The sequence below is a fragment of the Asterias rubens genome, chromosome 17 (assembly GCF_902459465.1).
Source record: "Asterias rubens chromosome 17, eAstRub1.3, whole genome shotgun sequence".
Taxonomy (NCBI): Eukaryota; Metazoa; Echinodermata; class Asteroidea; order Forcipulatida; family Asteriidae; genus Asterias; species Asterias rubens.
The window spans coordinates 10,448,087-10,473,431 of NC_047078.1; the positions used below are offsets into that span (position 1 = coordinate 10,448,087).

Genomic DNA, 25,345 nt, shown 5'->3' on the forward strand with positions numbered 1-25,345 from the left:
AATCCAGGCTGGTCGACTATAGTGGTCGACCATTGGTGGACTATTGTGGTCGACCATTGGTGGACTATTGTGGTCGACTATTGGTGGACTATTGTGGTCGACCATTGGTCGACTATTGTGGTCGACCATTGGTGGACTATTGTGGTCGACCATTGGTGGACTATTGTGGTCGACTATTGGTGGACTATTGTGGTCGACCATTGGTGGACTATTGTGGTCGACCATTGGTGGACTATTGTGGTCGACCATTGGTCGACTATTGTGGTCGACCATTGGTCGACTATTGGTCGACCATTTTGAACCAGCCTCAGGGCCCTGGTTTATTCACTGGTCCCAATAGCCTGCTTCATTCTCACATGTGCGAAGCGCAGAGGGCAACCAGCGACACTATAGCGATCACCGCACAAGGCAATTTAGTGTTGAATACCATGGTACTGATAGTTGACTAGGCTTCCAAACAAGTCGTTCGAGAGAGTGCGTCGCTACGCATGTATGTTGCTGGTCAGAAGTCAACTAAAATGTGCGCACTCGAACTTGATCCGAGATGGCAATAGCCAATCTCTCTCATACATTTTAACATCTATAATTTTGAATTGCACAAATCAAGAAGTTGTTATTCAGTAACGAGATGACAATACATATTTCTTCTTAACACTGCTTAACACTGATCTTCCTCTCTCCTTTTTAAAATACTGGAGGTTGCAGAAACATGAAGGCAAAGACCAGAGCAACAAGAATTGTCCTCAGTAAAACATTTCTAAGGAGTGCACCGGTAATGATGTTCTTCGGGTCACTGTATTTCTCGTACTGATCTGCCCAGTTTCAAACTGTTCAACGAGCTTAACGACGATCTTCCTCACCCCTTTTTCAAATACTGGAGGTGCAGGAGAAACTGGCCGACTTGGACCAGGAGAGCTTGTCGCAGAGGCAACTGCCATCGTTGATGCTTTTGGTTCTTGAGTCTGCTCGGCCACTGGTGGCGCCAGAAGGTCAGGTGGTGCCGGAAGGTCAGGTGGCGCCGGAAGGTCAGGTGGCGCCGGAAGGTCAGGTTGATGACGATGCAGTCGTTGGACGTGCTCACCAGTTGGTCGTGGACTTGGCACAGCTTCAGAAAGGTTTCATATCTGAAGAAAAAAAGGTTTGATGAAAACATTAAAAATAACAATAAAAGGGTTTTATATCGTGCTTCAGGTTTCAGTGCCATACATTTCCATCGGTGATGCTCAGATAGCTCCCTCGCTGCAAGCTCGGAACTTAGGGGTTATTTTTGATTCATCAATGACACTTCAACCACACATCAACAACATCGTTCGTCTGTCATCATACCACATCAGGAATATTGGTAAGATTCGTAAGTACTTGGACAAAAGTGCCACTGAAAAGATCCTTCATGCATTTGTTACTTCTCGCCTTGACAATGGCAATGCTCTTCTCTACAGTCTTCCTAACAACCAGATTTCCCGTCTTCAACGCCTCCAAAATACTGCTGCCCGCATTGTGACAATGTCTAAGAAATCCTGTTCCATCACCCCCATTCTGAAACAACTACACTGGCTCCCTATCCCTCAACGAATCATCTTCAAGCTGATGCTCATTGTCCACAAAGCTCTTAATGGCAAGGCTCCCCTCTATATTTCTGAACTTCTTCAAGTTTACACTCCATCAAGAAATCTTCGATCAAGTTCCATGCTTCTTTTCATTGAACCCAAGTCTCAACACTCATGGGGAGACCGGTCTTTTTCTTCAGCTGCGCCACGCATCTGGAACTCTCTACCACTTAATCTTAGAACTTGTCTTTGTACCACAACATTCAAATCTCTTCTCAATGTCTTCTTATGTCACAGGTTTTCAAGGACTAATTTTTGTTGTGTCTGTTTTTTCTTTGTTTTGTTTTTGTTTTGTTTTGTTTTTGTTTGTTGTTGGTTTTACTGCGCCTTGGACACCCAGCAGGGTGGATATGTGCGCATTACAAGTCTTATTATTATTATTATTATTTTTTTTTTTTTCAAACTCAAAGGGCTTCCAACATCATAACCCCTGGTCACTGAGCCATTTTCTTCATTCCATAAACCGTCTCAGCTCCCTGAGGAGTATTACAGCCGGTGCAACAAATATTATGCGCAACTAAGCTAAACCAATCACAAGAACCATCTCTTTGCCCTCAGAGGTACCCATTTACTCCTGGGTGGAAAGAAGCAATTACAGTTTAAAAGTGTCTTTACACTAATGCCTTTATGGGACCTAAAGCCGTGGAAGTGTCGTGGTCGAGCGGTAAGAGCACCAAATTCAAACTCTGGTGTTTCTGATCAGCAGAATGTGGGTTCGAGTCCCAGCCGTGAAGCATGTAAAAGAATAATAATAATAATAATAATAACCATATTTATAACGCGCCTTTTGCCAAAGGATACAAAGCGCTAGGTATTATTACTGCAAGGAGTGGGGCGAACTTTGAGATATAAGACCTAATCCTTAAGCACCATGTAATGGTTTACAAGGTGCTGTGGCGCAATATGCTGCCAATCCCGCCAGGAACACCGGGGCAAACCCCTTCTCTTTACGATAAGTGCACTGGGTTCTTTTACATGCGTTTACACAACACATGGGACCAACGGCTTTACGTCCCATCCGAAGGACAAAGCAATAGTTAAGTGTCTTGCTTAAGGACACAAGTGTTACGGCTGGGAATTCGAACCCACACTCTGCTGATCAGAAACACCAGAGTTTTAGTTCGGAGCTCTTAACCGCTCGGCCACAACACTTCCACAAAAGAACCCAGTGCACTTATCGAAAAGAGAAGGATTTGCTCCGGTGTTCCCCGGTATGGCTGCTGTATGCGCTGTAGCACCTTGTAAATCCTTGTAACATTGTGTAAGGTGCTACATTATTTGGGTCTCATAATTTATCACTGCAATAACCTATCTTTCTAGTTTGTATAAATGTACTATGCGCCTTGAGTACCTTGTTTGGTAGATATGTATGTGATATGTATATAAGACTTTGATATTATTATATAACATTTGAATGCACGTAAAAGAACCAAGTGACATGACATGGTGCTACATAAAGGAATAGGTCTCATACTTCAACATGTAGCTCTACATATAATACATGTACACACATATCTTGTGATTGATTTAGCACCGTGTTAAAGGCAGTGGACACTATTGGTAATTATTATTTATATCAGGCTTCCAGAGGCAAAAATATATCAGCGTATTGAACGCTTTTGTAAAAAGTACCCAGATGGCAGCAGTATTGTGTCAGTAAAAGTTCCCGGATGGAGCAATATTGCTTCAATATTGCTCCATCCGGGCATTTTAACACTTGCACGCGTGTCACACGCGGCGACTGATGCAACGCTCACCATGTTGGGTAAGTTAGATTTACGTGTATTAACGTCACGTCGCATAAAATGCGCATTTTCACTGCATAACGCACAGCATCAAGTTATATATAAAAACGCACGGAACGCACAGTGAAATTGCCCACAGTATGGCGCATTCAGGATTTTCAATAACATTGAAATAGAAAAGAAACCATAGTAAAATTTAATTTGAAAATCTGGAATCAGGTGAGCCAAAATAGTGTTGCTGTGATCAATTCCTCAGCCTGATATAAATAATAATAATATTGGATTGCTTTTTTTTAGGGGGATACAAGAATATATTGCACGAGCTACATGTATGACAATATTGCACTCTCGTCTTCCGACTCGTGCAATATTGTCATAGCTCGTGCAATATATTCTTGTATCCCCCTCAAATCCATCCAATATTATATAATTAATAGCTCAAAATATCTTTTTGCATAAAACCCAACTTGGTTAGAGTAATGGGGAGAGGTTGATGGTATAAAACATTGTGAGAAACGGCTCCCTCTGAAGTGCCATAGTTTTCGGGAACGAAGTTATTTTCTACGGAATTGATTTCGAGACCTCAGATTTAGAATTTGAGGTCTCAAAATCAAGCATCTGCTGAAAGCACACAACCTTGTGTGACAATGGTAATTTTTCTTCCATTATTATCGCCCGACCAATTGAGCTCAAACTTTCACAGGTTAGGGTATAACCTATCTCTCTGAAAGCCTTGAGTACCTTAATTAATTGGTAAATACGTGCACTATAAGACTTTGATATTATATAACTTGTAGGAAATACTGACAGCCGTCGCATAGGGATCTCACTGTGATATGCGCTGTATAAGAATGGTTTAATATTATTATTACCTGAGTGCAATGAGATCGTTCTTCAAGTTACGGAGGTCGGCTTTGGAAACCTCGGCCGTGGTGCTACACTCATCAGCAGTCTTCTCTGCAACATACCGCTCAAGAAGGCGAGCGATGACTCGCTGCAAAGGAGAAAACATCAATTGTAAATAGATTGACGACAATAATAATAGTAATAATAGTAAACCGTTCTTATAAAGCGCATTATATACGGAGTCCCAAAACGCTGTACAAAGTCAAAATAAAAAGATAAACAAAATTAGTTAGAGTTTAACAAGTGAGTTTGAGAAGGCGTTTGAATAAATCCAGAGTTTGTGCATCTTTGATGTTACGGGGGAGTTTGTTCCAAAGAGTAAGAGAAGACGTGGAAAATGCACGTTGGCCGTAAGACTTAGTTGAGGCCGAGGAACAGGCAAGAAGAGATTGTGATTGGGAGCAGAGATTTCTAGAAGGCTGGTATTTGTGAATAAGTTCTGACAAATAAGTAGGTGCGTTGCCATGGATACAGCTATATGTCAGAAGGAGGGTTTGTACACAATCCGCTGTCTAAACGGAAGCCAGTGTAAGTCCGAGAAAATTGGTGAAATGTGATCACAGGTTTTGGATCGTGTGGCTTGTACCACACACAACAGTCCCGAAGCGCAAAAATTAATGAGTAAACAGGTAAGTTTGGATAGTAAAGCTGACAAAGCTGTTGTTGATGATCTGAATGTAGAAGTTGCAGCCACAAAGATGTTAGGTGGACTCAACAGTGATATTGCTAAACTCACAAATAGAATAGACCTGATGCAGAAAGAGCCTGAGGAGAGAGAGAAGCGTAAGAAAAATGCTGTTATCAGAGGGTTTAACCTGAGCATGATGTAGCCAATACAAGAAGTGATGATGACCAGATAATTGACTCTGTTCTCAGTACAGATATGAATGATTTGGATGCATGCAACAAATTATTCAAAAGTATAGGGGGAACTGACATTGTACCAAAGGCGGTGCATTGACTAGGAAGAAGAAATTCAGACGGTAAACCCAGACCATTAAAACTCCGTCCTAATTGTTGTTATTTTACCACCTCCTTTTTAGTTTTATTATCATGTTATTATTTTAGTCCAACACACTTTGAGTTCAATTGTTAATTTTTTTTTTTTTTTTTACTGCTTTTATTTTGACTGTAATTTTTTTAATTTTTGTTTATTTGTCTTGCATTTTAAAACAAGCCTTTCTGTCTTCTGTAAATGTTTCATATTGGTTTGCTCTGTATCCTTTGCATTATATTATTATTTTTATTTCACTTAATTTCACTTATTTTAAATAATTGAATTGATAATGAACCCTCTGGGGGTACATCGATTCTATAAATTTGTGTCTATTTTTTTTCTAAATACTTGTATGACATCTCCTTTGTTTCAGACTATGTGAAAAGTTACAGAAGCTTCACCTGAATAAAGCTTGTGGACCGAATGGACAGCAATGCCAACTTGTATGACATCTCCTTTATTTCAGACTACGTGAAAAGTTACAGAAGCTTCACCTGAATAAAGCTTGTGGACCGAATGGACAGCAATGCCAACTTGTATGACATCTCCTTTATTTCAGACTACGTGAAAAGTTACAAAAGCTTCACCTGAATAAAGCTTGTGGACCACATGGACAGCACTGCCAACTTGTATGACATCTCCTTTATTTCAGACTATGTGAAAAGTTACAGAAGCTTCACCTGAATAAAGCTTGAGGACCAGATGGACACCACTGCCAACTTGTATGTATGACATCTCATTTATTTCAGACTATGTGAAAAGTTACAGAAGCTTCACATAAGTAAAGCTTGAGGACCAGATGGACACCACTGCCAACTTGTATGTATGACATCTCCTTTATTTCAGACTATGTGAAGAGTTACTGAAGCTTCACCTGAATAAAGCTTATGGACCAGATGGACTTGTCGTCAATGTTATGAAAAAATGTTCTTGATCTGGATATTCTACTGAGTCTCCTTTTGACAAAGTCGCTGCAGACCTGCGTAGTTCCACAAGACTGAAGGGATGCGAACATTACACCACTCTTCAAGAAAGGCTCAAGACTTAGTCCCAACAACTACAGGCCAGTATCACTCACAAGTCAGGTGGTGAAGATTTTGGAGAAGATTGTGTATGACCAACATATGGAATTCATTGTTGATGATAGTATCTCCTGTGAGCAACAAGGCTTCACGAAAAAAATGCGCAGCTTCTTTAATGCCTCTGTGACTGGACTGTAGCACACGACAAAAAAAACCTGGTGTTGACGTAATCTACTTTGATTTTCGAAAGGCCTTTGACACAGTGCCCCACAAGCATCTACATGTACTGTACAAGCTTCATCATCTTGGTATAAGACGCCATGCTTCAGCCTATATTGAAGGTTTCCTGAGCCGCCGTAGACAGAGAGTCGTACTCAGAAATGGAGTCTCCAACTGGAAACCTGTAACAATCGGAGTTCCACAAGGATCCATCCTAGGACCTATCTTGCTCTTGCTCTACGTGAATGACATTCCCGATTATATGTATCCACCACCGCAAATATGTTTGCTGACGATACTTAAGTCTACAGTAAAATAAATGACATTACAGATTGTGACACCCTGCAGAATGACTTAAATTCTCTTGCTGTATGGTCCAAATTATGGCTGCTTGAATTTAACGCAGAGAAATGTGTTGTTCTTCGCATCAAGCAATCCCTTGACTACCATTACTCACTGAATGGAGTCTATCTACAGGAGGTTGAGAAACAGAAAGACTTGGGTATCAAAGATTGTAACACCCTATTCCCTACAAAGCACATCCAAGACATTGTGAAAAAGGCTTGACAGAAGATTGCCATGGTCAGAAGATGCTTCTCCAGATTTGACAAGGAAAAAGTCACCATCTTATATTAAGTCCCTCATCCATCCGGCTCTAGAGTATGCTTCGTCTGCCTGGAGCCCATTAACCAAAAGTTATGAAATAACTAGAGAAGGTGCAGAAAAGATGCCTACGCCTGTGCAAACGAAGATGTTAAGTTGGAATCTTTGCAAGAGAGGAGGACAAAAACAGACCTGATTGAAACCTATAAATGTTAATGGGTTATAAAAGACACCGGCTGACAAGTTTTACTCCCTCCTCCACAAAGAACTAAGAGGATATTCAAAGATTTTTTTCGTCAGAAGTACTAAAACAAAATTGGCAGGCCACTTCTTCTCAAATAGAGTGGTAAGAGTTGGCAACAGTTTGCCAGAGTCACTAATTTCTGCACCAAATGTGGCTACATTCAAGAGACAAATGAGAGTTCTGCCCAACAGCGAAAAAGAACTAACCAACCAAGTATACATGGTATACCAAGTATACGTACAAGTAAGTAAGTAAATAAAAACCGATTGTCGTTATTTTTATTATTAATCTGGGTGTGAGCAAATAAAATTTACTAGAGTGGGACTTGAACCAATGACCTGTGGATTAACTTACCGGCGCTCTACCAACTGAGCTATCCAGCAAAATGTTGCCGGTCTTCCAACGACAATATCTTTATTTGCGGGTTTCAAACAAACACATTACACAAACATTTAGTCTGAGTTTGAAAAAAAGACAAATTTACTTGAGCTGGACTTTAACCAATGACCTCCTGATTAATGTATCGGCGCTCTACCAACTGAGCTATCCAACCCAACATGCCCAATGTTGGCGGCCTCCCAAAGACAATATCTTTGGGGTGCCAAACACACATTTCAAACAAAAGGTACAGTACACAGGAAACACTCATACTCCTTTGAACATTCAATATTATCTATTATTGCCACTTTGCTCACATGTCACACGCCGCGACTGATGTCACACTATGTTGGTTGTCAATAGGTTTACGTGTAATCGCCACGTCACCTAAGATGCGCACTTCTCTGAACAACACACGTTGACATTGACCACCAAAATGGCGCATCCAAGATTACTCTGGTGATGACGTCAGGTGAATTGGGTCAATATACCTCATGTATTGACTTCTCTAATCTGATTGATTAAAAGTGGAGTCATGGAAATAGCTGGGCCCCTTTTTTCTGTCAAGATGACATCACAATTAACTGTGCCCAAGGCACAGCAATCAACTGTGTCTGCCCTGAAAATAACGCAACAGTCGCAACACCGTGTATTCAAAGGTCGCTCGTGTACTGTACGTATGTTTGTACGTCTATCGTTCCATTTCATGGTGCGAACTGTGACCTTTCTCTGTTAGACAACCTTTATCATATTCCGGGTTGTTAAAGTGTACATGCTAAACTGAGATATAAAAGGGGCAATAATTTTAACGGTGGTCACAGGTTATAGCAGCCCTTATATTGTAGCAGTCAATATTTCTATGGTAATGGCTATGGTGTTGAATAAGGCAAAACGTTTTTCGATGAAATCTTAAACAGTCATGTAAAACCAGAAGGTTCATAGGCATACATAATTATTGTTACTATTTTTAAAATGAACTTACCCCATAATTTGTCTGCTCCTCAAGTGTTCTGTTAAATCTCTTGCTTCCGTCAATCTACAAAATCAGAGAAAGCTAGAGTTAAACGAAATAAGTGTATAATTGGTAAGAATTAAAACACAAGTTGAACTTTCCATCTCAATGGCCTACGTGTGTTATTGTCTTAGTGTGCACTTTCCAGTACGTCTGTCCAACAAAGACTTGTGCGCTCGCACCATACGTAGCACAACAACCCTGCTAAGTCGTCTTTATTTGTTGTTTAGTGAGCCATATTTTTGACCGCATGAGGCCGCTCTCAATTATATTTGTATCACTTCCATGAGTATATGCGATTCGTCCTGCACATATTTTAATCGCCGCTCTGTCACTTTTGTTGCGCCATAGTTTTAAGTTGCTTTAGAGGTGGATTATAAAGGCTTCTCTAAATGTCTTATTGTCTTGATGGATAAGATGTGTGTGGTGGTAATGTGTTCCAGTCTGAAAGAGTAATACCCAGAAAGTGATAGTTTGACAGCGCCCTCACATGGTCAAAATAATACGGCGCATTTTAAGTTGATTTAGAGGTGGATTATAACGGCTCCTTTAAATGGCGTATTGTCTGTGATTGGTGATTGATTAGATGTCTGTGGTAGTAACGTGTTCCAGTCTTTAATAACTTTTTTGGGGTATAAATGCATACACATCCAGAAGTGATACAAATATGTTTGGGAGCGCCCTCACGCAGTTAAAAATACGGCACACTGGTCATACTCTGTGAAGACCTGAGGTTCCTATCTCTGCCTTCTTTCCACCAAAACAACCTCTGGACTCTTTTGAAAGGGTGGAGGCCCCTGCTACACCATAACAGGTTATAAGCCACCTGAACACCATTGGCCTACAACCCGAACAAATTCCTAACATTCAAAAACTTGTGGTCACAACTTCTCGAGCCGAGGTCGGCCCGAGTAGCGCCGGCTATTCTACTCTATAATAATAATAATTTGTGGGGCTAATCGTCCTTACTCGCAGCTAGAGCTGAATTGCGAAGGACGCAGCTACAACGTGTTCGAGAAGCAGGCATGCAAGGGCGCATTCAGCTGCCAGCCACATCAACCCATTATGACCACGGAGCACAGCCAAGATCGAAAGTGTTTGATTTTTTCCTGAGGGAGGAAAACTGGATAGTCTGGAAAACCCTTGTGGCACAGCAGAGAACCAACGCACAACTCAACTCACATATGGCCCCGACCGGGAATCGAACCGGGGTCACCTTGGTGAGAGGCGAGCGCTTTACGCACAAGCCAACTGTGCCACCCAATCCGTGTGTAGATTGTAAATTTGCATCCGGGATAAAGAATATTAATTTGAGTCCTGTGAAAAAATATCACAGGCATATTACTCGGGTGGGATTCGGACCCACGACCTTTGCAATTCTAGAGCAGTGTCTTACCAACTAGACTAGCCCGGTAGCTAGAGGCAGTTCGAATCCTATTCTACTCTAGAATGCCGGGGTTGGTGTTTCAATACAGTTTCTATCATTTGGATGATTTGAAATGTTTCATTATCACAAGCATTTGTGAAGAGTAAAAACCAAAATAAAACGATTTACCCCTACCACCACTGCAATTAAAGGCAGTAGACACTATTGGTAATTACTCAAAATAATTAGGAGCATAAAAACCTTGGATGGTAACTAGCAATGGAGAGCTGTTGATAGTATAAAACATTGTGAGAAACAGCTCCCTCTGAAGTAACAAAGTTTTCAAGAAAGAAGTAAATTTCCAAATTAGATTTTGAGGTCCCGAAATCAAGCAAAGCACACAACTTCGTGTGACAAGGGTGTTTTTTCTTCCATTATTATCTTGCAACTTTGACGACCAATTGTGCTCAAATTTTTACAGGTTTGTTATTTTGTGCCTACATATGTTGAGATACACCATTAAGTGAGAATACTGGTCGTCGACAATTACCAATTAGTGACCAGTGCCTTTTTAAAACTTTAAAACAAACTTACAAATAGTCGTACTCCTTCTGTCCGTAGCCACTTATCATCGTAAATCGGCTTCATTTCCTCAACAGCAACCTCAGCCCAGCGACCCCGCTTCGAGAACAGATCAAAGATTCGCCGGAAGGCACTGGGCGTGGGTAGGAGGTTGAAAGGTGAGGTACCCGTAGGTCATCCTGGAGGAACGTCATCCACATTGCGGTGCAGGAGAACTTCCACTGCTGGTCAGCATTCTCCTGATCGCAAAAAAACAAAAAATTAAGTGAGATTTTAAGTTTGCATGGCTTGTCGTGGCCAACTGGGCATTCTTGCCTTGGTCATTGAGCCAATAAACATTCCATTAATATTTCTCAGCTCCCTGGGGAGTATACAACCTGGGCAACAGTAGTGCTCCAAAGACTTTTTCATACACAAATTCAACCTCTACCATCGCAGGTACCCATTCTTACCCCTAGGGATGAGAGAAGCAGTAAAGGCAGTGGACACTATTGGTAATTACTCAAAATAATTATTAGCATAAAACCTTTCTTGGTGACGAGTAAATGGGAGAGGCTGATGGTATTAAACCTTGTGAGAAACGGCTCCATCTGAAGTGCCATAGTTTCCAAGAAAGAAGTAATTTTCCACAAATTTGATTTCGAGACCTCAGATTTAGAACTTGAGGTCTCGAAATAAACCATCTAATCGCACACAACTTCGTGTGACAGGGGTGTTTTTTCTGTCATCATTATCTCGCAAGTTCGATGACCGATTGAGCTCAAATTTTCACAGGTTTGTTATTTTATGTTTATGTTGAGATACACCAACTGTGAAGGCTAGTCTTTGACAATTACCAATAGTGTCCACTGCCTTTAAAGTAAAGCATCTTGCCCAAGGACACAAGTGCCATGACTTGGATTCGAACCCAATGACTTAACCACAAGAGCTAGAATTCGATACTCTCAACCACTCGGCCATGACACCCAACTTGGGTGGTACAATATGGACCACTGGTGCGTAAAGAGCTGGCTTCTCACTAATGTGGAAGTGTCGTGGCCGAGCGGTTAAGAGCACCGAATTCAAACTCTGGTGTTTCTGATCAGCAGAGTGTGGGTTCGAATCCCCAGCCGTGACACTGTGTCCTTGAGCAAGACACTTAACCATTGCTTCGTCCTTCGGATGGGAAAGCAGTTGGTCCCGTGTGTTGTGTAACGCATGTAAAAGAACCCAGTGCACTTTATCGAAAAGAGAAGGGGTTTGCCCCGGTCTTCCTGGCTGTGGCTGCTGTATGCGCCGCAGCACCTTGTAAACCATGATAAGGTGCTAAATAATTGGGTCTCAGAGTTCATCACTGCAATAACCTATCTTTCTGAAAGTTTGTATTACACTCAGCGCCTTGAGTACCTTGTTTGGTAGATACGTGCGTTATATAAGACTTCGATATTATTAATGTGACCCTGATTCGATTCTCAGCTGAGGTCCTATTTGAGGAGTTATGCATTGGGTCTCTCCTATGCCATATGCCATGTATGCCACAGGGGTTTTTCTCAAGGCCCTCCAGTTTTCTCCCCCTTCATGAAAAATCAAACACATTTCTGGTTGTGCTCCGCCGCCGTGTTCATATATTGGTTGCTGTGGCTAGATGCCAGAGGCACCCTTACATGCCAGCAGCTCAAACACGTTGTAGCCACGCCCTTCACAGTTCAGCTTCTCTGCTGCGTGTAAGGATGACTAGGCCCCCCAAATGATTAATTATAAATATCAATAATGTAAATCACAGTAGTTATTTATTGTACCTCAATTTCGTTGTAAACGTTGCTCCATACAGCAATCAGAGCATTGAGGAGTACAATAATGACCAGGACGTAGAACGAAGCGTAGAGCAGCTTCCGGGGGTAGATGTAACTCAGTCATCGGCATCATGCCAAACACTGACCAGTACAGGGTAATCAAAGAATGGAAAATACTGTGGAAAGAAAAAAAAAAGTTTTATAAAACACAGTTTGATCCCATGTCCTGTGGGCATCTAAAAGACAGTGGACACTAGCTGCAATTGCTCAAAATAATTGTTAGCATAGAAACTGACTTGGTAACGAGCAATGGAAAGCTGTTGATAGTTAATAACATGTTGTAAAAGAGCAAGGTAATGACACTCTCAAATAATATAAGGCTTCAGGCCTGAAGAGCACAAAGAGCAATGGAGAGGCAAATGCTACGTACATGTACATGTATATCTCAATTAAAGGAACACGTTGCCTTGGATCTGTCGAGTTGGTCTTTGAAAAGCGTTTGTAACCGTTTGTTATAAAATGCATATGGTTAGAAAGATGTTTTAAAAGTAGAATACAATGATCCACACACATTTGCCTCGAAATTGGGTGGTTTTCCTGTTACTTTGCGAACTAACACGGTCAGCCATTTATGGGAGTCAAAAATTTGACTCCCATAAATGTCTGACCGTGTTTGTCGACGTGGTAAAAAGAAAACCACAAAATTTCGAGTGATACTTGTGTGGATCTCTATATTCTACTTTTAAAATATCTTTCTAATCATATGCATTATAACAAATGGTTACAAATGCTTTTCAAAGACCAACTCGACCAATCCAAGGCAACGTGTTCCTTTAAGGACAGGATAAAATGCACAGAAATACGAAAGAAAAGAGTAAGAGACATCATTAGGACAAAAATAAAACAGCTGAGTGGAGATGGGCTGAGCAAACTGCCCAAAGAAATGACAAGAGATGGAACAAGAATAATGGATTGGCAACCAAAGGACAGGGAAAAGGAAAAGAAGTAGACAGAGAAGAAGATGGAGAGATGACATCAGGGTTTATGCAGGAACAACATCTAATCATGCATTTTATAACAAACAGTTACAAACTTTTCAAAGACCAACTCGACCGATCCAAGGCAACGTGTTCCTTTAACACAGGCTAAATGATGATGATGATGAAGCATGTGCTGCATTATTAAACTTACCTTGAAAAGCTGCCGATTCTGCTTTCATCCATGTAGTGCGAGTACGTCAACGTCAATCCAACAGCAAACGATCCCAGCATGGTCCCAACGACAAAAAAGAAATGGAACGTCCTGATTATCATACTAACGAGGGAGATCTGCAGTGGACCAATCAGATCGCTGATCACGCAATACGGTAACATGCGCAGAACCATAAACGCAGTCGCCAGGGCAAACATAGCTCGCCCCATGATCTGCGGGTGATCCCAGGTCCGGTTGAGGAAGTCTTCAGTTTTGTTGTCAAAGTCAGCTAATAATAGGGTCTTATCGATGGTGTTGTATGACGTTCCCCCGCGCCCTCCGGCTCGGCGTCGTGCCGTATAGTTCATATACCTCCGCACATGCTCCTTGATCTGTCCCTTTGTCGTCTGATTGATTTGCATCTCTGTTTTGTCGATCTCACCGATAACGTAGTCGCCAATTTGTGAAATTCCTCTCGACGATGGATGGCTGTAGCTCTGCGGATCTCCTGAAACGAACAGTGCCCTTGGTGGTCGTCATCAAGTCATCTGCTGCAAACGGGATTGTCTGTATGGAGTTTTTAAAAAGTAATGAGTAAGAGTTATATGAGACCTTGATTTTACAAAGTATACGAGAGCTTGATTTTACAAAGTATCCGAGAGCTTGATTTTACAAAGTATACGAGAGCTTGATTTTACAAAGAGGTAAGGCTGGTCTAAGGGAAACTAAAGAATTGTTTAGTTTGGCTACAAAAACTCGTAAGGTAGGTGTGTTTAAGTTGAAATACTTAGGTCATTAAACTTAATGGATGAGCAGTTAATCTGCCAGGGCAGTCAGCAGCCCCTCCCGGTTTGTGCATGATCCACTGTCATTGAAAAGGGAATAACATGGAGATAACAGGTGTGAGTCGCTAGAGGAAAAGTGATGTTCTTTGTCTCTATCTCTAATCACAATTTGATTTTTCAGAAATTTTTGGAGCTTCTTGAGTTATCATTTTCCTGTGAACTACATTGGGTGCGTTCGATTAGCTTCCCTGTGTCGACCCCGCAGTGCTCAATCAAGTGAGCCCCTGCCCTGCGCTAAACTAATGATCACTCACCCTCTTGTGGTGACGTCATGCACCTGGGGCCAGCCCCAAGTGACCCGTCCCACAAGCAGGGCACTTGGGGCTGACCCAGGAAAGCCCCTGGAATGACGTCCGAGTTAATTGAACGTACCGGGGGCAGACCGGGATAGACCTAGGCAAGCCAATTGAACGCACCCATAAAAAACACAGCCGAGTTCACCTATAGATGACAAACTCGGTCCGTACTGGATTATATCGTTGCTACAATCAGGGGTGAGAGTCATTACTAACGAAAAAGTCTGAAACTTGCAGACTTGGATACAAATTCAAAGGTATGTGAAATGTTGGCATTTCTACTGTTTGGTAACCCTCAGGGTTATAGATTCCAAGGAGCCTTTGGAAACAGTATCCAAAGCACTAGAAAAGTAGACAAATGAGCAGGATTTCTCTATTTGTGGAAAAAAATATTGTCTGATTTTCTTCACCAGGCCGACTAAAAAAGATTGAGTTCAGCCAAAAGACTGAAAAATCTCTTTCCTGTACAATCCCGGCCAAAATGTTTCCCCTGGGCCACCATTCCTAACGTTACATAAAGCCATTCCATGCCCACAATTCCCCCTAACAATAAACATTCTCTCCCCACCCCGTCCCCCCACTCAATGATTTCTGTCTCAGGGAAATGCACAAAAGCATTATGCTTAAACCTTTTTCCCGCATGTTGACAAGCACGTTCAATTCTCTAGTTATTAAAGGCAGTGGACACTTTTGGTAATTACCAAAATATTATCAGCACAAAACCTCACTTGGTAACGAGTAATGAGGAGAGGTTGATAGTATAAAACTTTGTGAGAAACGGCTCCCTCTGAAGTTGCCATAGTTTTCGAGAAAGAAGTAATTTTCCACGAATTTGATTTTGAGACCTCAGGTTTAGAACTTGAGGTGTCGAAATCAAGCATAGAAAGCACACAACTTCGTGTGACAGGGTGTTTTTCCTTTCATTATTATCTCGCAACTTCTACGACTGATTGAGCTCAAATTTTCACAAGTTTGTTATTCTATGCATATCTTGAGATACACCAAGTGAGAAGATTTGTCTTTGACATTTACCAATAGTGTCCACTGTCTTTAAACCTTTTTCCCTGCATGTTGACAAGCACATTCTTTTCTCTAGTTAATAACTTTGAAATTTCTATACATTGTACGGCTTTTAAATTATGTGGCATCCATCTTTCATTATTATACTCATTGTTATTTGTTTTCAACTCAATGCTTAAAGGTAGTAGACACTATTGGTTATTGTCAGAGACTAGCCTTCACAGTTGGTATATCTCAACATATGCATAAAATAACTAACCTGTGAAAATTTGAGCTCAATCGGTCATCCTAGTTGCGAGATAATAATGAAAGAAAAAAACGCCCTTGTCACACGAAGTTGTGTGAGTTTAGATGGTTGATTTCGAGACCTCAAGTTCTAAATCTGAGGTCTCAAAATCAAATTCAGGGAAAATTACTTCTTTCTCAAAAAAATACGTCACTTCAGAGGGAGCCGTTTCTCACAATGTTTTATACCATCAACCTCTCCCCATTACTCGTCACCAAGAAAGGTTTTATGCTAAAAAATATTTTGAGTAATTACCAATAGTGTCCACTGCCTTTAAACAATAAATAACGAAATTTGTTTTGAAACGCTGCAATTTGAGATAATGTTTTTTGTGTCCAAATTTGTGCACTCTATATGCAGTAAATAAATACCAATGTTGTACCTTCTTTATAAGTAAGAAATTCAACCTGTAAACCATAAAGGAAATTGTTATTGTCGACGTGAAAAATAAATGTCCACTGAATTGAATTGAACACAAAAGACCGTGCAATCAGAACCATCATTGACCGCGGGTCTGAGAGAGGCGATCGCGTTGCCTGTATTCAAAAGCCTCCTGAAGACATTTCTGTTTCCCCACCCATCCTAGTTTGTTTGTTTTTCTTTTGTCATAGTCTCATGTAAAGCGCTCTGTTTCGTAGAGTGCTATATAAATGCTTCTTCTTCTTCTTATTATTATTATTATTTTTTTTTATCACAGCATGCAAAAGAAAGATCTCATTTTCCTTTGTGCCGGTAACTTGAGTCGGGCTACGTCCCGTAGCCTTAGATCTCAAGGGTCTTTCTCAGGATCCTCGCTGTTCCCAAAAGCGCTGCCTTCTGTAACAGATCTACCTCACATTTGTCCTATTTCATCTAGAAGTTTCCCCAGTGCTTTGGGAATGGTGCCAAGTGCTCCAACCACCACGGGACTACTTTGACCTTTACCTGCCAAATCTTACGAAGTTCCCTGGCCAGGTCCTGGTACTTCTCGATCTTTTCCATCTCCTTCGAAGCTACCCTTATATCACCTGGCACCGCTATGTCAATGAGATGACACATCTTCTTCGTCTTATCTAATAGCCCAACATCCGGACGCCTATGTTGTATAACATGATCGGTCTGAATGTTAAAGTCCCATAGGATCTTGACCTGGTCGGTCTCTACAACTTTCTCCGGAACATGGTCGTACCATTTCGCAAGCACTTTGACACCATACTTCTTACACAGATCCCAGTGAATCACCTTAGCCAGCTTGTCATGTCTTCCTTTGTACTCCGTCTGGGCCATCTTACTGCATTCGCTATCCTTGCCTTCATTACATTTGTCCTTAGAGACTGGTCTTGCGCCGCAGTAATCAAGCCCTCTGTTTCCTTCTAAATTATTATTATTATTATTGAAAGGGGGCAGAGGGGCCCAACGAGATATAGCCGGGGTTGTAGAACAGTGGAATTTTACGTACCATGTAAGCGATGATTTCAAAGACTACGCCAACCAGAAACATGAGGATGATGACGGTATCCCTGAGATGTTCCCACTGGGTCATGACCGTTGTGAACCCTCTAGCTGCGATGCACTCAATCTCCTCCACATCATACCTACATACGAGGGGGAAATAAAATTATGAGTGATTACCAAGAACTTATCTTCTTTAAAGGCACTGGACACTATTGGTAATTACAAATATTTGTTAGCATAACAACTGTTGATAGAACAAAACATTGTGAGAAACGGCGCCCTCTTAAGAAAGAACTAATTTCTCACTAAAATATTTAAATTTGAGACCTCAGTATTGAATTCGAGACCTCAGTATTGAATTCGAGACCTCAGTATTGAATTCGAGACCTCAGTATTGAATTTGAGACCTCACAGTATTGAATTTGAGACCTCAGTATTGAATTCGAGACCTCAGTATTGAATTTGAGACCTCAGTAGTGAATTCGAGACCTCAGTATTGAATTCGAGACCTCAGTATTGAATTCGAGACCTCTGTATTGAATTCGAGACCTCTGTATTGAATTTGAGACCTCAGTATTGAATTTGAGACCTCAGTAGTGAATTCGAGACCTCAGTATTGAATTCGAGACCTCAGTATTGAATTCGAGACCTCAGTATTGAATTCGAGACCTCAGTATTGAATTTGAGACCTCAGTATTGAATTTGAGACCTCAGTATTGAATTCGAGACCTCTGTATTGAATTTGAGACCTCAGTATTGAATTTGAGACCTCAGCTTAGGTCTCCAATTCTGAAAGCATCTGAAAGCACACAACTTGAGCGACAAGAGTGTTTTTATACCATTATTCTCTATTAACCTCGACGCCAATTGTTTTTTTTTCTTCATGCATTTGTTTGAGTAACTCCAAGTGAGAAGACTGGACTTTGACAACTACCAAACATGTCCAGTGTCTACGTTCAGTGTCATTAGTCATTACAGGTTTCCTGTGTACGATCTCCAGATGTTTTGATCCAATGGCAAGTTGCACCAGGTGATAAAGGGAGGACAACCTCTTTAAAAACGTCTCTATAACAAGGTCGAGATGTCCTGGGGCCGATTTCCACAGAACTATTAAGTGATTTGTTTTGTGACGTTGCAGTTTTCTTAACTGAATCCCAGTTTTAAGATAATCCTATTATCTCTAAGTGAAATCGAGCAGGGGCCTACGGCTGTAGGTCTACCACAATTCCTCTGTAAAAAGGTTTTTCACCCGCTCTTCATAAGTCACTGGGCGGTGTGTCAATCCCTCGCAGCTGGCACAACATCCCCACTGTCGCATTAAAAAATATTTACACAGGATACATAAAACAGCTCAGAGGCCGTTTTACATGATCCTGTTAAAGGCACTGGACACCTTTTTGGTAATTGTCAAAGACCAGTTTTCCCACTTGGTGTATCTCAGCATTGAAGCACAAAAAAGCTATGGAAATTTTAACTCAATTGCAAGATAATTGGCAGAAAAAACACCCTTTTCACAAGAAGTTGTTGCTTTCAGATGCTTGATTTGGTACCTCAAAATGTAATTCTGAGGTTTTTAAATCAAATTAAAACATTTTAGTGGAAAATTACTTCTTTTTCAAAAACTACATTACTACGGTGTTTTTGAGAATGTTTTATACTATCAACAGCTCTCCATTGCTAGTTACGAAGTATGTTTTATGCTAACAATAATTTTAAGTAATTACCAATAGTGTCTTTAAAGACAAAGGACACTATTGGTAATTGTCAAAGACCAGTCTTCTCACTTGGTGTATCTCAACATATGCATAAAATAAAACCTGTGAAAGTTTGAGCTTGATTGGTCTTCGGAGTTGCCAGATAACTATGAAAGAAAAAACCCCTTGTCACACGAACTTGTGTGCTTTCAGATGCTTGATTTCGAGACCTCAAATTCTAAACTTGAGGTCTCGAAATCAAATTCATGGAAAATTACTTCTTTCTCGAGAACTATGTCACTTCAGAGGGAGCCGTTTCTCACAATGTTTTATACTATCAACCTCTCTCCATTACTTGTTACCAAGTGAGGTTTTATGCCGATAATTATTGTGACTAATTACCAATAGTGTCCACTGCCTTTAAGAGTATTAACCTAGAAACGTATCTTCTGTAAGCCTCCGTTCGGTGTCATACTACAGGCTTTCCTGTGTACGATCTCCAGATGTTTTGATCCAATGCCAAGTCGCACCAGGTGATATTAAAAAGGGAGGACATCCTCTTCAAAAACTTCCTTATAATGCAGGTCGAGATGTCCTGGGGCTGATTTTACATAGCACTAAGAGTCATCTTAATAAGTGTTGTCAGTGTTGCCATAGTGATTTGTGAATCCCAGTTAAGATAATAAATCTTAATCTCTTTGTGAAATTGAGCCGAGGACCGACAATTCCACCGTAAAAAGGTCTTTCACCGACTCTCATGAGTCACTGGGCGGGAGTGTCAAATCCCATCGCAGCTGGCACTACAATGTACATCCCTACTGTCTCAATAAAAAATATTTATAAAGGATACAAGCATAAGCTCAGAGGCTGTTTTACATCAGGGTCCTGTTAAAGGCACTGGACACTATTGGTAATTACTCAAAATAATTATCAGCATAAAACCTCACTTGGTAACGAGTAATGGGGAGAGGTTGATGGTATAAAACATTGTGAGAAACGGCTCCCTCTGAAGTGCCATAGTTTTCGAGAAAGAAGTATTTTCCACGAATTTGGTTTTGAGGACCTCAGATTTAGAACTTGATGTCCTAAATCAACCTCTAAAACGCACACACAAGGGTGTTTTTTTCTTTCATTATTATCTCGCAAGTTCGATGACCGATTGCGCTCAAATTTTCACAGGTTTGTTATTTTATGCATATGTTGAGATACACCAAGTGTGAAGGCAAGTCTTTGACAATTACCAATAGTGTCCACTGCCTTTAAAGGCACTGAACACCTTTGGTAATTACTCAAAATAATAGTTACCAAAAAAACTTACTTGGTAACAAGCAATGGAGAGCTGTTGATAGTACAAAACAAAAAGTATCAAAAACCCTTTCAACAAACATGACAAATGACATTTACAGACAAACAGAATAAAATGATATTACCTAGAATCCAGAGCAGTGCAGCCACGTTGTAGGGCCGAGTGAAGCTGAGGTTGTGAGCCGTCCGCTATCGTTAACCGCTTCCCAGGTTAGTAAGGTCACGAAGGTCAGATCAGCCGCTAGATACATGATGAACATCACAATGCTGTAGGCAGGGTGAAAAACATACATTGAATTATTAGTACAGTAATCTTCGGCATGCACAAGGGGGATCTGATTGCACTCTGCGTTAATATCTTTGAATGGCCAGACCATGAAATAATTACGTTTACTTTAAAAGGGTGTGGCAATATAACTCCTCGGTGGCATGGTTGGCTTGTGCTTAAAGCGCTCGCCTCTCACCAAAGTGACTCCGGTTCGATTTCCGGCCAGCCATATGTGAGTTGAGTTGTGCGTTGGTTCTCTGCTGTGCCACAAGGGTTTTCCTAGACTATCCGGTTTTCCTCCACCAGGAAAAAAATCAAGTTGATGTGGCTGGCAGCCAACGGCTCCAAAATACTGCTGCCCGCATTGTGAAACTGTCTAGAAAATCCTAGTGTTCTATCACCCCCATTCTGAAACAACTACACTGGCTCCCTATCTCTCAACGAATCATCTTCAAGCTGATGCTCATTGTCCACAAAGCTCTTAATGGCAAGGCTCCCCACTATATTTCTGAACTGCTTCAAGTTTACACTCCATCAAGGAATATTCGATCAAGTTCTATGCTTCTCCTCATTGAATCCAAGTCTCGACACTCATGGGGTGACAGGTCTTTTTCTTCAGCCGCGCCATGCATCTGGAACTCTCTACCACTTAATCTTCGATCTTGTCTTTGTACTGCAAAATTCAAGTCTCTTCTCAAAACTTATCTTATGTCACAAGTTTTCAATTACTAATTTTGTTGTGTCTGTTTTTCTTTGTGTTGTGTTTTGTTTTTGTTTTGTTTTTGGTTTTACTGCGCCTTGAACACCCAGCAGGGTGGATATGTGCACATTACAAGTCTTATTATTATTATTATAGGCGCCCTTGCATGTCTGCTTCTCGAACACGTTGTAGCCGCATCCTTCGCAATTCAGCTCTTAGCTGCGAGTAAGGATGATCAGCCCTCCCAAATTATTATTATAAATATTACTATTAAACTGTATAAAAGACCCCCAAAAGTCTTTCAGATATAATTGATAATACTTACGGAATTCTGACGAAGGTTTTTATTTTCTGTCTGTCGGAGTAAACATGGAGTACCGCGAGGAAGGGGTAGAGAAGAAAGAGTAGAGCAAAGAGAAAAGTTCGGTAGACGACAGACTTGTCTCTGACGAAGAGAAGTCGTTTGTAGAACTGGCTTATGATGACTTGCTGACAGTTTGGATGAGCGATGAACTGGGCAAGAAATTGAAACATACAAAAAAAAATTACGGAACAATGTACAGAATTGGTTTTAGCTAACAAAACAGTTACTGGCAGTGTAAGCTGGCAGTGTACATGTAAGCACTTTATGTGGTCCATACATAAACTGACAAAACTACACATGGGTACACGTATCAAATTGATAGGCCATATGGGTCACGAGAAAACAGTGAAAAAGCGATTACCCTTTTGCTGCTGACAACACCAGAGTTTTGGTTTGATGAACCAGACCAGTCTGCGACAAAGCACTCACATGCATTCGATATAACAATAATAAAAAAAGAGTGGCTTCTTATTTAGCAGGCATATCCATCACTCAGTCCTGCTGAAGGCGCTTTAACATACATTCATAAATTTACCTATCCATTCTGATTGGTCGAGAGAGCATCACGAGGGGTTGTTTGAACGGATGATATAACACCAGTAAAAAGTGATGAAACATGGGCGTGACACGCGAGCTTGCACCTGTTCTTATAAGACAGTTTCTTCATTCCTATTGGTCGAGAGCAATGGCTAAAAAAGTTGTGCCACATCACGCGATACGCGCACAGCATTCCCTTATAAGGAGTTGTTTACCCGAGGGCGGCTGAGGTCTTTACCATTTCATAGCTGGAGGGGTGTTGTGTTGAAAGAAATCATTTAACAATTAAAATTTGTGCATTTATTTAAAAAAAAAGTGTTGATGTTTTTGACCGAAAAGGTATTTATGAATGGGAATCAAAGTGTGTTGAATCGGTTTTCAACTAGTTTTAAACCCGCCGGGACCTGGGGTTGATTTCACAATGGTAGTCCTAACTTAGGACTAGTCCTAGGCAATGCTTAGAGATAGGACTGGTCCTAAGTTAGGTCCAGTAACTCATCCTAACTTAGGACTGGTCCGAGTAACTCATCCTAACTTAGGACTGGTCCCATCTCTTAGCATTGCCTAGGAATAGTCCTAAGTTAGGACTACCTTTGTGAAATCCACCCCTGGTTCTTTATAATTTACCTCAACGATCGTCTCGGTAAAATTATCAAGAACCAGTCCAAGAAAACCTCTTCACCACACATTGATTCCCTTAGTATTTCCAGCAAGGTGGACTATGTTAGAATTACAAGACCTACTCCTTTAACATAGCACCATGTAATGGTTTACAAAATGCAGCGACGCAATATGCTGCCAATCAAATCAAGAACAACGGGGGCGAACTACTTATCTTTTCAATACTAGTGCACTTGGTTCTTTTATGTGCATTAAACAACACACAGGACCAATGGCTTTTGTCCCATCCAAAGGACAAAGCAATAATGGTTACATAAGTGTCTTGCTCAGGGACACAAGATCGTTGAGGTAAACTACTAGGACTTGAACCCACACTCTTCTGATCAGAAACCCCAGAGCTTGATGAGGAGACCAGTGCTCTTAAAGAGAAGGTAAACAATTGGTAATTGTCAAAGACCAGTCTTCTCACTTGGTGTATCCCAAAATAAGCATAAAATAACAAATTGGTAGAGAAAATTATGAGAGAAAAAACACCCTTGTAAGACGAATTTGTGTGCTTTCAGAAGGAAATAAAAAAAAGGCTTCTGGCTAGAAGTCTTTTTTATGATTTTCGTGAGAAATTGTCTCTTTCTCAAAATCTATGCTACTTCAGAGGGAGTCGTTTTGCACAAAGTTTTAATACTATCAACAACTCTCAAATGCTCGTTATAACATAAGTCAGTGTTTAAGTTAATATTTGTTTGGAGTAATTACCAAACGTGTACCATCCCTTTAACCGCTAGGCCACGACATGGATGAGCTTGAGTCCAGTGAGCTTGTCCACTCTGCGACAGAGCATTCACATGATCCCGATGTAGACCTTTTTAATGCAACGTCAAAGCCCAAGTTTTTTGCCCAACGAGGTTGGGAAAGCCATGCGTGCAAATCAAAAACAGATGGCCACAGTTTGTAGTTCTAAATGATACACAAATATTCCAAAATATGTTTTGAATTTGTTGGAAACAAATCATAATAGAGATACTTCAGCAAACGAATGACCGACAATAATAAAGTTGTTTTAACACGAGTGCTTTGCTAACAACCGGCTGGCCATTATCAACAGTATAAAGGGATGTTTACTTCCTTACCTTTTGCAATCCCAGATCGAGGGCGCGTGATATCTTAAGTAGAGGTGAATGTGAAGTCTCTTCACTACTCATTGGGTTGTCTTCATCAGGGTGGGACAGGACCGTCATAATCAGCAAACGTAACAAAATAATCACTCAATGTTATTATTATTATTATTTTTTTGCACACATTTATTTCCATGCTGCCCTACACGTACACTTACACATTTTACAAAGTTTAATCATTATATTCAAATTATGAGTAGTTTACAGTATTACGTAGTATCTTATGATATGAAAGTTTACAATGATTTAGATAGTACTATATATTAGGAAGCTTATAAGCATGCTTAAAGTAGGACAACAACTAGGTTAGGGTGAGGCAGAGGCTTTTGTGCCTTAACTTATTCAATTCAATTCAATTCAATACACGTTTATTTCATACTCTTGTTGAGAACAAAAAACAATTGTGAGAATTAGACAGTACATAGAAATTTAACAAATCTAAAGTGTATTAAATTAAATACAGAAAAACAATATAAACTAAAAGCAAATAATAAATTAATAACTAGGAATTAACTATGTACAATACAGGAGCGAGAGCATGAGGCTGTTAGTTAAGCCGTGGCTTATAGACAACAGCCTTTATACAGACAAGAAAACAAACAAACAAACAAACAAACAAACAAACAAACAAATAAACATCGAAGAAGAAACAAGGGCAAGACAATTACACAATGACAATACAAAATGCTGACGACAAAAACACAAAGAGTGTTAAACCAGGCTAACTGAAGACGACAAAAGAAAATAAATAAGTGGAGAGAAAAGCTATGTTACATAGTGGGAGAGGAGGACTCTTTTGTAGAAGATCTTAAATCGACCCACGGACGGCATTGTTCTTAAATTGCTAGAGATAGCATTCCAAAGACGTGGACCAGTGAATCGAAGGGTGTTGCTAGAGTGACAGACAAACAACATAAAATACTACACAGAAGACAGAAAACACAAGACAGACTAGACAAACAGAATACACAACAGAGGCTAATATATGATGGTGAGTATGTTAACAATAAACTTCAAACCTACGAATAAGCATCAAGAAGTTGTTTTTTTAATTTTCTTGTGACGGCAGGAAGATAATATCATTGATATTTCAGTTTTAAACAATGGGATTTGTGGCAATTAATGCATGGTGAGTAAAAAAGTATATTTGGTTTGCAGT

General features: G+C 40.5%; 1 pseudogene; it reads right to left on the bottom strand.

Moving 5' to 3' along the window:
* Window positions 1-718: 718 nt before the first annotated feature.
* LOC117301797 lies at window positions 719-24,249 on the bottom strand (annotated as a pseudogene).
* Between the last annotated feature and the right edge of the window lie 1,096 nt (window positions 24,250-25,345).